Source organism: Mastigoproctus giganteus, chromosome 8 (genome assembly GCF_048544385.1).
Source record: "Mastigoproctus giganteus isolate SK-2022 chromosome 8, ASM4854438v1, whole genome shotgun sequence".
In the NCBI taxonomy this organism is placed as follows: domain Eukaryota; kingdom Metazoa; phylum Arthropoda; class Arachnida; order Uropygi; family Thelyphonidae; genus Mastigoproctus; species Mastigoproctus giganteus.
In genome coordinates, this window is record NC_143582.1 from 17,633,990 (window position 1) to 17,649,186 (window position 15,197).

The 15,197-nt window shown below is 36.0% G+C and overlaps 1 protein-coding gene across 1 annotated transcript in view; it reads left to right on the forward strand.

Moving 5' to 3' along the window:
• The window catches only part of Lrrk (Leucine-rich repeat kinase), a 431,475-nt gene that overhangs the window by 111,831 nt on the left and 304,447 nt on the right, over nt 1–15,197 (forward strand). The window lies entirely within an intron of this gene.

Below are 15,197 nucleotides of genomic sequence, written 5' to 3' on the forward strand. Positions count from 1 at the left end.
AAGGAGTAAAAAGTAAATTGTGAAATGAAAAGCTATCACGTAGTCTTGTCATGATGGAATTAAAAATACTGAACACTGTTGCACTTTGCTAGTGACTTCCTGAGGGAAGCTATTGGCACATGTGCATGTGAGACAATAGAGTTGGCACTGCAGCATATATGTATGCATTCCTAAATTACAACAATGCAGCATATATGTAGAGTACACGTCTAGGCTATTGAATGAATTTTAATATGTACAGTAAATTTTTGACTTAAACTTAATTGAAAACCATGTTATAGTGAAACCCGTGCTGTTTGAAGCCGTGCTAAGCGAGTTATTGCTGTAGTCAGTTTTGTATAATAAATGACTTTTATAAATTTTGTGTCACTGCTCATGAGAAACTGACAGCTCACACACTTATCTATGCTTACATCCTTATATATATATATATATATATATATATATATATATATATATATATATAGTAACGAATAATGGTACTAAGAAGCTAATTAATATAGGGGGGAAGTGCCTGTACAAAAAGGATAATAATAATAGTAGTAAAATAGTAATATAGGTTATGGATCAGGGACACTGCAATAGCAAAACGTACCCTACAGCCATAATGTGTATATATACAATATTGTAAGTAGAACGCGTAAAGTAGATTTAATTGGTTTAAGTCTAATGAAAATACGGTATACACTGGGAGCGATATGTGGAATGAAAAAAAGGAAGAAATGGACAGGAGAATAAAATAAAGATAAGTGAAAAAGCGACCAAAATGAAATAACATTGCGGTGTCTTTCACAATTTCAGTGTCATCATCAGAGGTCATCCACCGAAATTATGAAAAAGACAGCAATGTTCTTGCTTCTGTTTTCGACATGACCTGTATGCTGAAGTGCACATGCGTAGTTGTCACGTGCTGTGAAGGCAAATTTTGATATGAATTTTGCATTAATAAATTTATAAGGGATGTGCCAATAAAAGTAGTTATAATACATAGTGCATACAGATCATGGATGACCTTACAGAAGCAAGTGAAAAGAATTGAAAAAACTGGATAAACTATAATAAAGAATATCAGTATAGGCCGGAAGAAAGGGACTTACCGTTACTTTGTAAGACTGACCAAAAGAACAGTATGGCGGGGTGCCGGTTTATTTATGTGGGGGAATGCTAGCGGCTTCTAGCGTTTCTTAGCGTTAGGTGTGGGGAAAAAAAAAAAAATTATGGTGTCTGTATAAATAGGAATGATATGAAATAAGGTAAAATTAAATATGATTACAATCTATACATGTTTAATACACTGTGTTAGGCCAATTAGTGGGTACAAGTTTTCTAGACTGTAAGACACCACAGAGGCCTAGTATATTGTATGTACGCTATATACATACTTGTTGTGTATGGGTTTAGTTATTAATTAAAGATTATGCTGTATAATTTAATGTCCTATAGTTTTTTATGCTTTAAGATGTTAAGGGCTTTACAGAAGTGATAGCGAAGATATGATTTAGGAAAATTGTTGTTAATTAGTTTATTGCATAGTATCTGGATGTTATCGATAGTAGTTTCTTTGTTTGCTGTAAATGGTAGCTATTCTGATGCTTTGCGTTAGTATAACGTTGGCATGTACTCCTCTAGAAATATTGGAGTTCCACTGTGTGAGGTTGACTATATTAAAGTTGAATTCGTCACGTTTGTTGTATAGGTTGATGGCAGCTTTGTTGTTTATTAATGCAATATCTAGATCTAGGAAATGGGCTGTAGTATCATTGTCCATTTCTTCCTCTTTTTCATTCCATATATATCGCTCCCAGTGTATACCGTATTTTCATTAGACTTAAACCAATTAAATCTACTTTACGCGTTCTACTTACAATATTATATATATATATATAATTTGTATTAATATTAAATTAAATTAAGTAAGTATAAATGGATGTGAAAGTTGCACAAGGTGCCTCACAAATTGGCTTTGCAATTCAGCCCATAATTTACTTAATTCATCATAACCTCTAGGATATTAACATTTTTTCACTTTCACTAATCTACTTCTCTTCTTTTTTTTCTTTCCTCACCCTTATAGTTACTGGCACCTTATGTAACTTTCATATCCATTTATACTTATTTAATTTAATTTAATATTAATACAAATTACATATACTCTTGCATCCTTTAATGCTGCTTTGCACTTTTAGGTGCATCTGTCAGCCCTATTTTATTGAAAAAAATAGGGCTCCACATATCTGTTGTATTACTTGTACAACGAACTTAAGGCTGTGTTTATATGGCAAGCTGAGAGCATTACCTTTTGTCGTCTCCATGGTGTGGCGCGAGCCGAAGAATCATTTCGATGATGGCTATTTCTGCATGACAAAAATAAAAGGTATTTCCAAAAAGAGTAAGCACTGCATCAAATATCCCATCAGCAATTAGGCCAGTGCCACATGGCCTAATTGCTGATGGGATATCTGGTTGCTGATGGGATATCAAAGAACTGCCACTACCTGTGCCACCAAAATCTTGGGGTATTGGAAGTAGTGATGAAGGTACAGAAGAAATCGTTTTACCAGATGTTGTGGAACCATGTACTTCACATATTTGGACTACGAGCCAGAAAAAGAAAAGGCCCCACACTACATTGAACCAGAAGAATTAAACAACTTAATCAGAGACTTGGGCTTACCCAAAGAGAAGGCGGAATTACTCGGATCCAGACTACAACAGTGGAACTTGCCAAAGGTACAAACATTACAATATACCTTAAGCGAAATGAAGAGTTTCAAAATATTTTGCAATGGAAAACAATATGTGTGTCTGCAAAGACGTCATTGGTCTTATGCATGAACTGAACATTGATCACAGTACCTCTGAGTGGTGTTTGTTCATTGATGCATCAAAGCTAAGTTTGAAAGCAGTATTGCTTCATAATGGAAATAATCATGCAACAGCCAAACACCACGTCGTACAACACTGGGACAAGAGAGATGAATATATTCCCGGCAAAAGAGATGTAAAGTATGTTCCATTGGTTGATCCACAAAAGGTTTTTCTTCTCCCTTTACACATCAAGCTTGGACTGATTAAGAATTTCAATAAGGCACTGGATAAAGAAAGCAGAGGATTTGCATATTTACTGAAAATGTTTTCAAATTTATCTCATGCAAAGCTGAAGGAAGGGGGGAATTTTCATAGGTCCTCAAATAAGAAAGCTCCTAAAAGATGAAGAATTTCAAAGAAACCTGAACAGCTGTGATACAAGGATTCCTTGGATACAGAAAAGAAGAGAATGAGCAACTGGTGACAAACTTGCTGAAATGTTACAAGAACATGGGGTGCTGAATGTCATTGAAAATGCATTTTCTTCATTCCCATCCGGATTTCTTTCCTGAAAACTTAGCAGATGTCAGTGCTGAACAAGGAAAGTGCTTCCACCAGGATGTATCTGCAACGGAAAAATGATACCAAGGTTGCTGGGACTCTGCCATGATGGGAGATTACTATTGGTTCCTTAAACGGGAAAGCAATCGGTAGTATAAAAGGAAATCATTGAGTGGGAAACATGTCTAAGTAACATATACTGTGTGTAATAATTACAACCATGTATGCTGATATTGTATAAAAACAAGAATTTAAAAAATGCTTTTGTCTTTTGATGTAGACATGACAGAAGTAAAAGATTGATATTTTCATAATCAGGACATTAATTTTGTTCAGAATAACCAACTTTCGTTCCAGAGGTATGAATAAAAAGAAAATTTGTTGGGCAGTGTTATCAATAATTAGCTGCATAATCATTATTTTATTTTATTTTATTTTATATTTTTTTTTTGCTAATTATATGTTTATTTCTAGGGTATAGCAATGTCTTTATAGGTTCTTATGGCCTGCTGAGTACTTTTATGCCAATATTTTAATACACTGAATACCTGTATAGTACCAATTATACTTTTACAATAGTAATTATATATATATAATATAAATTGAAATACCTGATCATGTATCAAGTTTTACTTTCTGTCATCAGATTTAATTGCATATTTAAATAGGATACATGTCAGATAAGGGCAGGCAAATTTGAATTATAGCCAAATTTGCCTGCCCTTATCTGATGCCAGTGACCGCTACTTGTATTTTTCATTCTTATTTAATAATTTTTTACAGGTCACTTCTTTTTAATAGTCTTTGTGATACCTGCATTGGTGCCTCCGTAGCCAGGTGGGCAGGCAAGAGCAGCAGTGCATAGCACATGCTTCTTGATTAGACCGGGGTTCTAGTCTGTGACCACCGCATATCCCCGGAGCAATATGGCCTTAGTTGATAATGCTCCTAAAAACCAAATAACAAACAAACTACCTGTATTTTTCTCTCTGCTTTTGCCATTCTGTGTAACTTACACTTCCATCTTCACATTTAACTGTTATATTTCTTGCAATATGCATGTATTTATATATATATATATTAAATGTCATTTAAAGTCAGAATTACAGTTGATGGAAAAATAGAAATAAAAAACAAAAAACAAAAATGAATAAACAAGGTATGACAAATGCACCAAAATGCACAAAGCAGCAGTAAAGGATACAAAAGTATATAAAAAGTAAGCATAGATGGAGGTGAGAATTACACAAAGTGCCAAGGACTAGAAGGGTAAGGCTAGTAGAAAAAAGAAGTAATGTAGATTTGAAAAAGGAAAGGCAATGTTAATATCCTAAAAGTTATGATGAATTATTAAAATTATGGGCTGAACTGCAAAGCCAATTTGGAGGTGAAGGAACTGTAAAGTAAAATTATTAAAACCAAATGATTAAACAAAATAAAGTAAAATCAAATAAAATAAAAGGTGGTAGAGCTGTCATCAGATATGGGTGGGCGAATTTAGATATAAGTCGAATACAGAGCAGGCAAAAATGCAGTCTGATGTCAGCAGAAGTAAAAATTGATACATGGTTAGGTAATTCATCAGGGGACTACACACAACCATGTATCAGGAACTACATTTCTATACTTGTAGAAGAATTGTGAAATTAACAGTAGAAGAATTGTGAAATTAAGCCAGAAAAAAAGAAAAAAAAATCAGCACATTCTTTTTCAATATGAACAAGGTAGTCCCAACGCAGTGTCAATGATATGAAAATTATTAAGGTCAAGTAAGGGTAAGGCTAAAAAATATATAATTAAGTGTTTTCAGAGTGGAAAAGAGGTTTTTAAAAATTGAATTACCTAATTATGTATCAATTTTTACTTCTGCTGACATCAGACTGCATTTTTTCCTGCCATGTATTCATCTTATAACTAAATTTGCCTACCCAGTTATGACATAGTTTATTTGGATTTTAGCAAAGCATTTGACTCAGTCCCTCATGAAAGTTTACTGTATAAGCTAGAACATGTTGGGATTATTGGAAAGATTCTATGACAGCTCAACCAAAACTCTACCACCTTTTATTTTATTTGATTTTACTTTATTTTGTTTAACAAAATAAAGTAAAAAATAAAAAAAAACAGAAGGAACTGGAAAGTTGCTGGAGAGGCCTTCATCCTGCAGTGGATTGAAAATGGCTGATGATGATGACTTTATTTTGTTTAATCATTTGGTTTTAATAATTGTACTTTACAGTTCCTTCACCTCCAAATTGGCTTTGCAATTCAGCCCATAATTTTATTAATTCATCATAAGTTTTAGGATATTAACATTCTTTTACCTTTTTCAAATCTACATTGTCTTTTTTTTACTATCCCTACCCTTCTAGTCCTTGGCACTTTGTGTAATTCTCACCTCCATCTATGCAAACTTTATCAAATCTTTATCAGACTTATGTATGCTTACATACATACATATATAATTGACAGTTCAAAATCCCTCAGCTGGAAATTGATATTTTAATGCAGTCAGATAGCTTGTGGACCTTAGTGCTTGAGAAGAGCTGTTGTACTAAAATAATAACAACAATTGCCACTGACTGCAATACTAAGGTAGAGGGAAAATAAATAATAAAAAGAGAAGACACCCCCTCCCACAAAAGCAAAATTCACAGAAGCCATGAATGCAAATGTACCATTAAGAAAATATTGCAGGAGGAGGATCCCGAAATGGGTATATGCAGAACTGGCCAGTCAGACAGATAGAGCAAAAAAAGATAGCATGAGATAGTTACAGAGCATTGAATAGTACTGAAGCCTATAACAGCTACAAGTTGATTTGTAATAGTACCACAGATAAAGTTGGAGAAGGCTGTATATATGCAAGCACTGGCCAAGAGAGCAAATAATGGGGATAAGGAATTTTTTATGTATGTTAATACAAGAAAGAAAAAAGTGAATCAGATTGGACCCTTGTGCACTGGGTGTGGGAGTCTTAGACAATCCAGCTGATGTTGCAGATGAATTGAACAGGTCTTTGCATCTGTCTTTATTGAAGAAACACCCTTCATGCTGAGAGGAGGCTGTGAAAGTGAGGCCGAGGCATATGAAATTGGTGATTTCAAAATTACAGATGACTGTTTATTAGAAAAACTTTCAAGCATAAAGGCAAGTAAGGCTCGGTGGGCTGATGGCATATACCCAGTAATTTTGAGGGAGGCCACCAGGGAGTGTATTGAACTGTTGAAGTTAGTTATGAGGGCATCTTTGGACTCAGGAGAGATTCCTTTGAATTGGAGAAGCACCAATACATAAAAGCGGTTCTAGGAGCAAAGTTGGTAACTACAGACCAGTTAGTCTGATTTCAATTGTAAGGAAAATCTCAGTACAGTAATTAGATAGATTTAGATAGATTAGGCATTCTGAAGGACACACAACATGGTTTTGTAAATAAAAAATCATGTTTAACTAAGGAAGTAGGCTATTTCAGCACAGTTACTCATGAGCTGGATGTAAGGAACAGTTATGACATAGTTTATTTGGATTTTAGCAAAGCATTTGACTCAGTCCCTCATGAAAGTTTACTGTATAAGCTAGAACACGTTGGGGTTATTGGAAATATTCTAAGATAGATTTCTGGGCGGCTGCATGGCAGAAGGCAGAAGATTTTGATTAATAGATATTCTTCAGACTCGTGTAAAGTCGGACATGGGGTCTCCCAGGGATTGGTTCTTGGACCACTGTTGTTTCTAATTTTCATAAACATCACTCGTGGAATAGTAATTTACACTTACCCTTGTGGAATAGCAATCCCAAAATAAATTACACACTCAGTGGGGTTGAAAATTAAAAGCAGTAGAGGAAGAAAGGAATCTGGGAGTTTTAATACTGCCAGATATGAAGTTTTCTGAGCAATGTATGTAAACAAGCAGCCAGGGAAGCCTGTGGTGTTCTATTGATGATTTATTGAACCTCATCCTGTCATAGTCCATTGTATAATGCAATTGTAAGGCCACATTTGGAATACTCTGTTCAAGTATGGAGATTTCATTCGAAAAAAAAAAAAAAAAGACATTGACCTTCTTGAAAGGGTCCAAGGTGAGATCTGCAAACGGGCACCATATGAGAGAAAGACTCTGAATATGTGTGCTACAGAGCTTGGCAACCAGGCACCTCAGAGGTGACCTGATTGAGGTTTATAAAGCTCTACAAGGGGTCAGAGCTCTCTCAGAAAAATTAGTAAAATGAATGAAGACAGAATTTTCACTGTTATAGAGAATTTCAGTACTCGTGGGCATAAATTCAAATTACAGGGAAAGACGTTTAGACTAGATTGTAGGAATTTTTTTTTTAGCCAGCAAGTCATTGATCACTGGAACAGGTTGCCTTCATGGGTAGTTGAGGCTGACAATTTGAATAAATTCAAAAGTCAGCTGGATAGTTACCTATGTGAGGTGGGAAGTAAATAATTTGCATTTTCATATTTATTTGTTTTTTTTTTCTTTGGCCAATGCAGCAAAAGCCTCTGGCTTCCTTGCACTGTATGGCTATTGCTATTACTAGTATTACTATTAATAAGCTTCCATCTTATGGTTTTCCAACTAGTGTTTGTAATTGTGTATCTAGTTTTCTCTCTGACTGCTCACTGCAGATGATAGTAGACAACTCTCTGTCTTCTAATTTATCCACTAATGTTGGTGTTTGCCAAGCTCAATTCTTTCTCTCACTCTTTTTCTCTTGTAATGAATGGCCTTCTTCTGGAAATTCCCTCATAGTTTTGCTAATGATAGCCCATTGCATTCTACCTTCCAGTTTGAGAAACCTTGCCCTGCACAAACAGCTTCACCTTGTAGAATATTCACTACCAATTCCTTAAATGCTGATCTCTAGATATTTCTGTGTAGGAATCATACTGATACTAGCTTTTTTTCTTTTTTTCTTTTTTTTTAGTATTAAATACTGAGATGTGTGGTGCATGCATGTGTGTGCTTGTTCTGACATTCTTAAATAATCATAATGTGCTCTTATAATCCCTACCTCCCTCTTCATTCAACATTGATGTATATAAAAAATGTATGCTTTTGTTTTAATGTGGATCAGCGGTAGTTATCATTTTTTTAATGACATTTTTAATACATCTTTAATGACCCTTCTACTCCCTTAATATTTTTGAAGACCCTTGTACCTTTCATATATTTTAAATTAAGCTAAACTAAAACACCATATGCAGGCAGTTCCTGCTGTAACAAATTAGTTGGTTTCAGAATACCATTTGTTAATTAAGTCTCCAAGAATAAAATAATAAGAATAAATAAGCTTGAAAGAAAAGAATAATGTAAGAAAAATTTGTTTATTTTTTTCTGAAATATATTATTTTATTATATATAATATATGCAGGTTGTCCTTGAAATTGACATCGATATTTATTAAGGTAATTGGTTCATTAAAATACAAGAAGAAGAGTCCACACTCAGTTTGAAGTAGGCACAATGGTTTTTGAGTTAATGTTAAACAGATTAGTGATGTCGTTTCCGCTTCTATCATTTTGCAAACATTGCGAAGTGGAGATGCAAATCAGATTGCTGAACAGAATGTTATGTAAACTTTTGTACTGTATTTACACGTGATGACAATGTAAGGCTGCAGCAAACAGATTGTTGCTCTAGTGCAGTAACTTCATTGCATGTATGGCAAGGAGAAGATCATTAATGTTAGCAGAATGTGCAGACATTCACTTTGTGTATATGAATGAAATGCTAAAGCTGTTGCCACTGAATACCAGCATCATTTTCCAACAAGGTGATACCCTAATTGGCATGTGTCTGTCAATGCCCAGTGTAATTTGGGGGAATGGGATGCAGTGTGAAAGGGCATCACGAGCGAGGCCAGCCCCGATCATATTCTACACAAGCAGAGGAAGAGGTGGTGGATATCATGACATTAGATCCCTCCACCAGCAAGAAGAGTTGCTGCAAGAATGGGTCATTCCAAAATCTTTGTTTGGCACGCATACTGCCCGTGTTCAGGCAGTGTGAGTCCTTCATGCCGATAGCCACCGCATACGTTTCCTACTATCCGGGTTTAACCGAGCGTATAGCTCGTATACTAAGGAATTATTAGACGCGCTGTGTGCAGCTCCCAGGTCAGAAGCTGCACACGGTCGTGTCACAGGTGAAAGACCCCATCTCACACGAAAATATAAGTGGGGTTGTATATAGCATCAAGTGCCCAGAGTGTGGGGAGTGTTATGTGGGGGAAACAAAACGGCGCCTCAAAGATCGTCTGGGGGAGCACACAAATGCGATAAGAAATGCGGATTATGGTAAATTCGCCGTATGGTAAAAGCAGTCATCACTGATCGGGCGCATAAATTTTGGGACCGCAAGTGGCTTGAGAGCCTACGAATTAGTTCTATTGAGAATAATATAAATAGAGACAGGGGTACATGCATTCATCCCCTCTTTGAGGCGGTAATCCTTGGAGGGGATGAACGTTTTCGCCTGAAACGCTCCCGAGCCGCTTCCGGTTCCAACATGTACGGGAACAGTACACGTTTACGTGAGACGCACCGTGAACCTGCTGGTATTTAATGAGGCACCGCAGAATAGAAGTGCACTGTTGAGGAAGAAGGCAGAAGCCTTTGAAAGCTTCAGTTATTTTAGCGCTTTTAATCTAGTATATTTTAATTCAGTATTTCGTTATCATTTTATTTGTACATTCACTGTAAACTACATTTGTTTTATCCTATCTTAATTCAGTATTTTATTATCAGTAATATTTTATTTGTATAATCACACTTATTTTGTTTTGTTTGATCTACTGTAAATTTAAATATAAAGTTTTTTAAGATTTTGGTTTTCGTTTTTACTTCAGTGGTTGGTGAGAAACGCTAAAAATCATAGTATTAAGAACAATACAGTGCTATTTGCAGATATATGGGATTCCTTCTCATGCAGTGTTGAAGCCTGTTTCCTGTCACTGTACTCATTTTAAACATCTTTTGTAATATTTCTTTTGATCTTGCTTCAGTTTGATTGCAGTACTAATAAAATTCATTTACTCCTGCTGTGTAATGATATTGATTTTCTGAGTGGTTTTCAATTCATAACTAAATTTTAATCAATGAACATTTATTGTTCTGGATTTATTGATAAAAATGTTGTGACATAAATAAAATGTTTCTAATTAAAGTAAGCTTTTTCTATGTGTATTTTAGTGCAATTGCATCATTTATACACAGCTAAATATAGATTAGCAAATTTTCAATAACGGCATCGTTTAAGTTACATCTCACATTGTGAATACCTTCACGACGAGTTGCCATGACATTGCACTACTTTGAATAAGTAACACTTCACCCGAAGGAGAAGACTGTTGTTACTTATTCTCAGTGGATACCACCACCCAGACGGCACCGTTTCAGGGCTGTTTTGTATTTGTGTGGGATAATAACTCGGCTATCCAGTTGTCCCTATTAGACTTAGAAAAGCAAAAAGATAGAGGGAAAGTAATAGTAGTGGAAGAGGAAAAGAAACGGTGTAGAAGAATGAAAGGGACAGTAACTCCTTCAACTCACACCACTCAAAAACTCATAAACTCCTCGAATAGGCAATGCTTCCCCAATGTTGTCTGGAAACTCCGGACATCATCAGGGGGAGCCTGATGATGTCCTTATATCATACACCATCAGGCATCTCTCATATTGTGAAGATATACTTCACAACTGTTTTGCCATCATTACATCACTTGGGTACCTACCCACCCACCCACCGAAGAAGGGCCAAATAGCCCTGAAACGGCACCAGGTGGGGCCTGATGATGTCTGGAGTTTCCAAGAATAGGTTGTTGTTGTTGTTGTTGTTTGGTTTTTAGGAGCATTAGCAACTAAGGCCATATTGCTCCAGGATATGCGGTGGTCATTCCTTAACCTTTCCGCATCCTCCGTATTTGGTGGTGACGGGCTCGAACCCCGGTCTAATCAAGAAGCGTGTGCTACGCACTGCTGCTCCTTCCCACCTGGCTACGGAGGCGCCCCAAGAATAGGTAACAACAGCCTTCTCCACTGGGGAAGCGTTGCCTATTCGAGGAGTTTATGAGTTTTTGAGTGGTGTGAGTTGAAGGAGTTACTGTCCCTTTCATTCTTCTACACCGTTTCTTTTCCTCTTCCACTCCTACTATTACTTTCTCTCTACCTTTTTGCTTTTCTAAGTCTAATAGGGATAACTGGATAGTCGAGTTATTATCCCACACAAATACAAATTAGCCCTGGAACAGTGCTGTCTGGGTGGTGGTATCCACTGAGAATAAGTAACAACAGTCTTCTCCTTCGGGTGAAGTGTTACTTATTCGAAGTAGTGCAATGTCATGGCAACTCGTCGTGAAGGTATTCACAATATGAGATGTAACTTAAACAATGCCGCTATTGCAGATTTGCTAATCTATATTTAGCTGTGTATAAATTATGCAATTGCACTAAAATACACGTAGTTCAATCTCTTTCGCAGCTTGAGGCTTTAAGCCGTAATGCATTAGAGTAAGCTTTTTCATAATGATTGCTTTCATAAATTTACAATTATATGTGAAACACTAGAATCAGAAATGATGTCACTAATCTGTTTAAAACTGTAACTGAAAACCCATTTTTCTTACTTCAAATTGTATGTAAACTTTTCTTCTTTTATTTTAATGAAGTTTTTTAGTAAATATTGACATTCCTTTAGTAAATATTGACATCGATTTTAGAACACCCTGCATAGTATATATTAATTTATTTGTTCTTGAAACATCAGTTACAGAACTTTTTGATAGGCACTTGTGTTACACAGTAGTTTCCTCTCCCTTCAAATTCTCTCTTTCTGTATATATAAGTTCCCTTCTTAATGAAATAATTGAACTTTCACAGAATTACTTACTTCTTTTTTCCCCTGGAGATTTCCTCACTTAGTGCAAGTAAGAACAATGGAAAAATGGTTGCCTTTTCATTCATCAGTTATTAATGACCATGTATATGTACTGGACTTGCTTCTAAAATTTCCATACCCTATCGATGTGATACATAATTATACTGTTAGAACTGGGCAATGGAAATATTCCTTTCCATTTGACATTAATGCAAAAGGTGTCACAGAGCAATCTGCACTTTATGTTCCTTGTTATGTTGGAAATCAAAGAATTATGGATATGTTGCTATAATTTAGAATTTAAGAGAAGAAATGAGAACAAATTTGTAAGTCCAAAGCAGCCGATTGCAAGTGGGCTTCAACTTGTTATGGCAGAATTGAGCTTGGAGAACAGTACTGAATACAGTGAAGAAAGGATAGAAACCAGCATTAGTCCTATTGATTTAGATGTGTATTGCAATAATTTCTGTATTGCAATAACAATGGTGCCTCTGTAGCCAGGTGGGAAGCAGCAGCAGTGCGTTGCACACGCTTCTTGATTAGACTGGGGTTCGAGCCCGTCACCAGCAAATACGGAGGATGCAGAAAGGTCAGGGAATGACCACCGCATTTCCTGGAGCAATATGGCCTTAGTTGCAAATGCTCCTAAAAACCAAATAAAACAAAAACAAGCAATAACAATACAGAAACAGTCCTTCATGTTGCTCTGAAAAACAAACCATAGAATAGAATGGTTTGTGTTTAGTTCCATAATGGAGCTAATCCTAATCTTTGTATTAAGTTATCACAAAAAGATATTAATCAAGCTCAGTAAGATGAATATACCAGCACTGTTTCTACAGCCCTTGTAGAAGCAAGCAAAAATAGAGATGGAAGCATGGTGGATTTTTTGATAAGATATGGAGCTTGAGATGATCACTGCAATATTTTTTCTATAAATTATAGAAAAATATAGAAAAAATCACAGTAAGAACATATATATTAATATTATAAACATAAAAACAAATCTTAACTTTCTTAAAAAAGTGTGAATGCTTCATTTAATTCTGTTGCCATAAGAGTGCATATTGCAGGACTTAACTGGTAGTAGTTCTGTAAGCTCGTCATTCCTCAATTTTTTGGCATAAGAATTTAGCTCATGCTGAAGAATTGGGGGAGGGAACTACATCTTAAAGCTCCACTTCTAAGTAATTATTTAGCAATCACTATAACCTCGGCTGCCACTGCTACCTGATTGGGTTCAGTGTTTCATAATTCACTTGTGAAAGTCAGACAGTTATTTTTTGTAATTCATTTGTATTGCTCTCCTTGATGTAAGACCATATAATAATCTTTATTGCATCCAGCACTTTGAATTCTCTCCATAATTTCCATAAGATTGGTGCATTTTCCCCATCAGATTCTGCTACTGCCTTCATAAATGTCCTCTTCAAATTGGGGGTTGGTTAGAATCCACCAACCCTCTCTCACTTATAGTAGTTGAAGTCCTGGATGGTCATATATACTTTTGCCGATTGTGTCATTCATACTGTCTCCTTGTGATAATAATGTGAAAAGCATTTTTCCACTTTTAAAAAGTATTTCTAGTTGCAATGTGTGTCACCATTATTGTTTGATGTGTCATTTGAAGTCCTTTCTACACTTCAGTCGTTATTGGCAATGTTGGTGCTGGGATCACACTTTCCATGTGTATAATCATGGCCTCAGTTCTCTTGAGGTTTCTCCATGACATGCCTCTTAGTAATAATTTACGGTATTTGTTTTAGGTTATTCATAATTCAGATGTTTAGGAAAGAACTTAGAAAAAAATCACAGGTTACGAATTATTGCAACTTCCATCCAAGGTTCTGAACTTTTTTGGTCATTCTTTCTTTACTTTACTGAAATCATTCTTTACTGAACAGCCAAGGATGATTTTTTTTATTTATTTATTTTTTTTACAACATACCCTTATTAATCATCCATATTTTGATGGTCCTTTTCAAAGTAGTCCCCATTTGATGAAATGCACTTACTCCAACGTTTCTGCCATTCTTCAAAACATGGTAGAAACCATTTTTGGACATACTTTTGAGAATTTCCTCTGACGTCTTTACAACTTCTTCTGATGACTGGAAACATTTTCATCACAGCTCTTTCTTTAACTTTGGGGGAAAAAAAAAATTGTAGGATGCAAGGTCAGGGCTTGTAGGACGGATGAGGAACCAAATTTCTGAGTTACCGTGTGTGTGGGGGGGGGAGGGGAATCACCAAGAAAGAGAAGAATAATGATATCCAGCTCAGGACCCTGGGTGTGCCAAGCCCATATGCACCAGATATGAGCCCCTGTGCTGGCTAAGTACTCGATGACAGTGCCGTCTTGGTCATTTGTGACAAATGTGATCCTGCAGATTGTGCAGCACAGTTCTCTAATAAGGTCCTGTAACAGTCATATGATGTGGCATAATATGCTGGTAAACCAGTCATTGAATATCAAAAAAGAGATGACCATAATCTTTCCTGCAGAAGCCACAACTTTTGCTTTTTTCAGTGTTGGTGATGACATAGACTTCCAAATGGAGCTTGTTGCTTACTCTCTGGGTCCAAATGATAATGTCTTGTGTTATCTGCTGTTATAATCTTGTGCAGAACCTCACTATTTTCAATTATCATCCATTGCAGCTCCTAACAAACCTCCATGCGAACTTTCTGTTGCTCAGGTGTGAGTAGTATCAGAACCTAGCATGCACAAGCATGTGTCATGTGCAAATGGTCACAGAGAATACTGTGCATGCTTCCTAATATTATTCTCAACATCTCTGCCAGTTTCCTTACTGTTATACAACAATCTTCTCTCATGATCACAGAAGCAGTGTTTATGATTTATGTGGCAACAGCAGTGGTTGAAGCTCTAGGACTGCTGATTTGTGATTGAATCATGGCCATCTTTAAACATTCTAAACTACC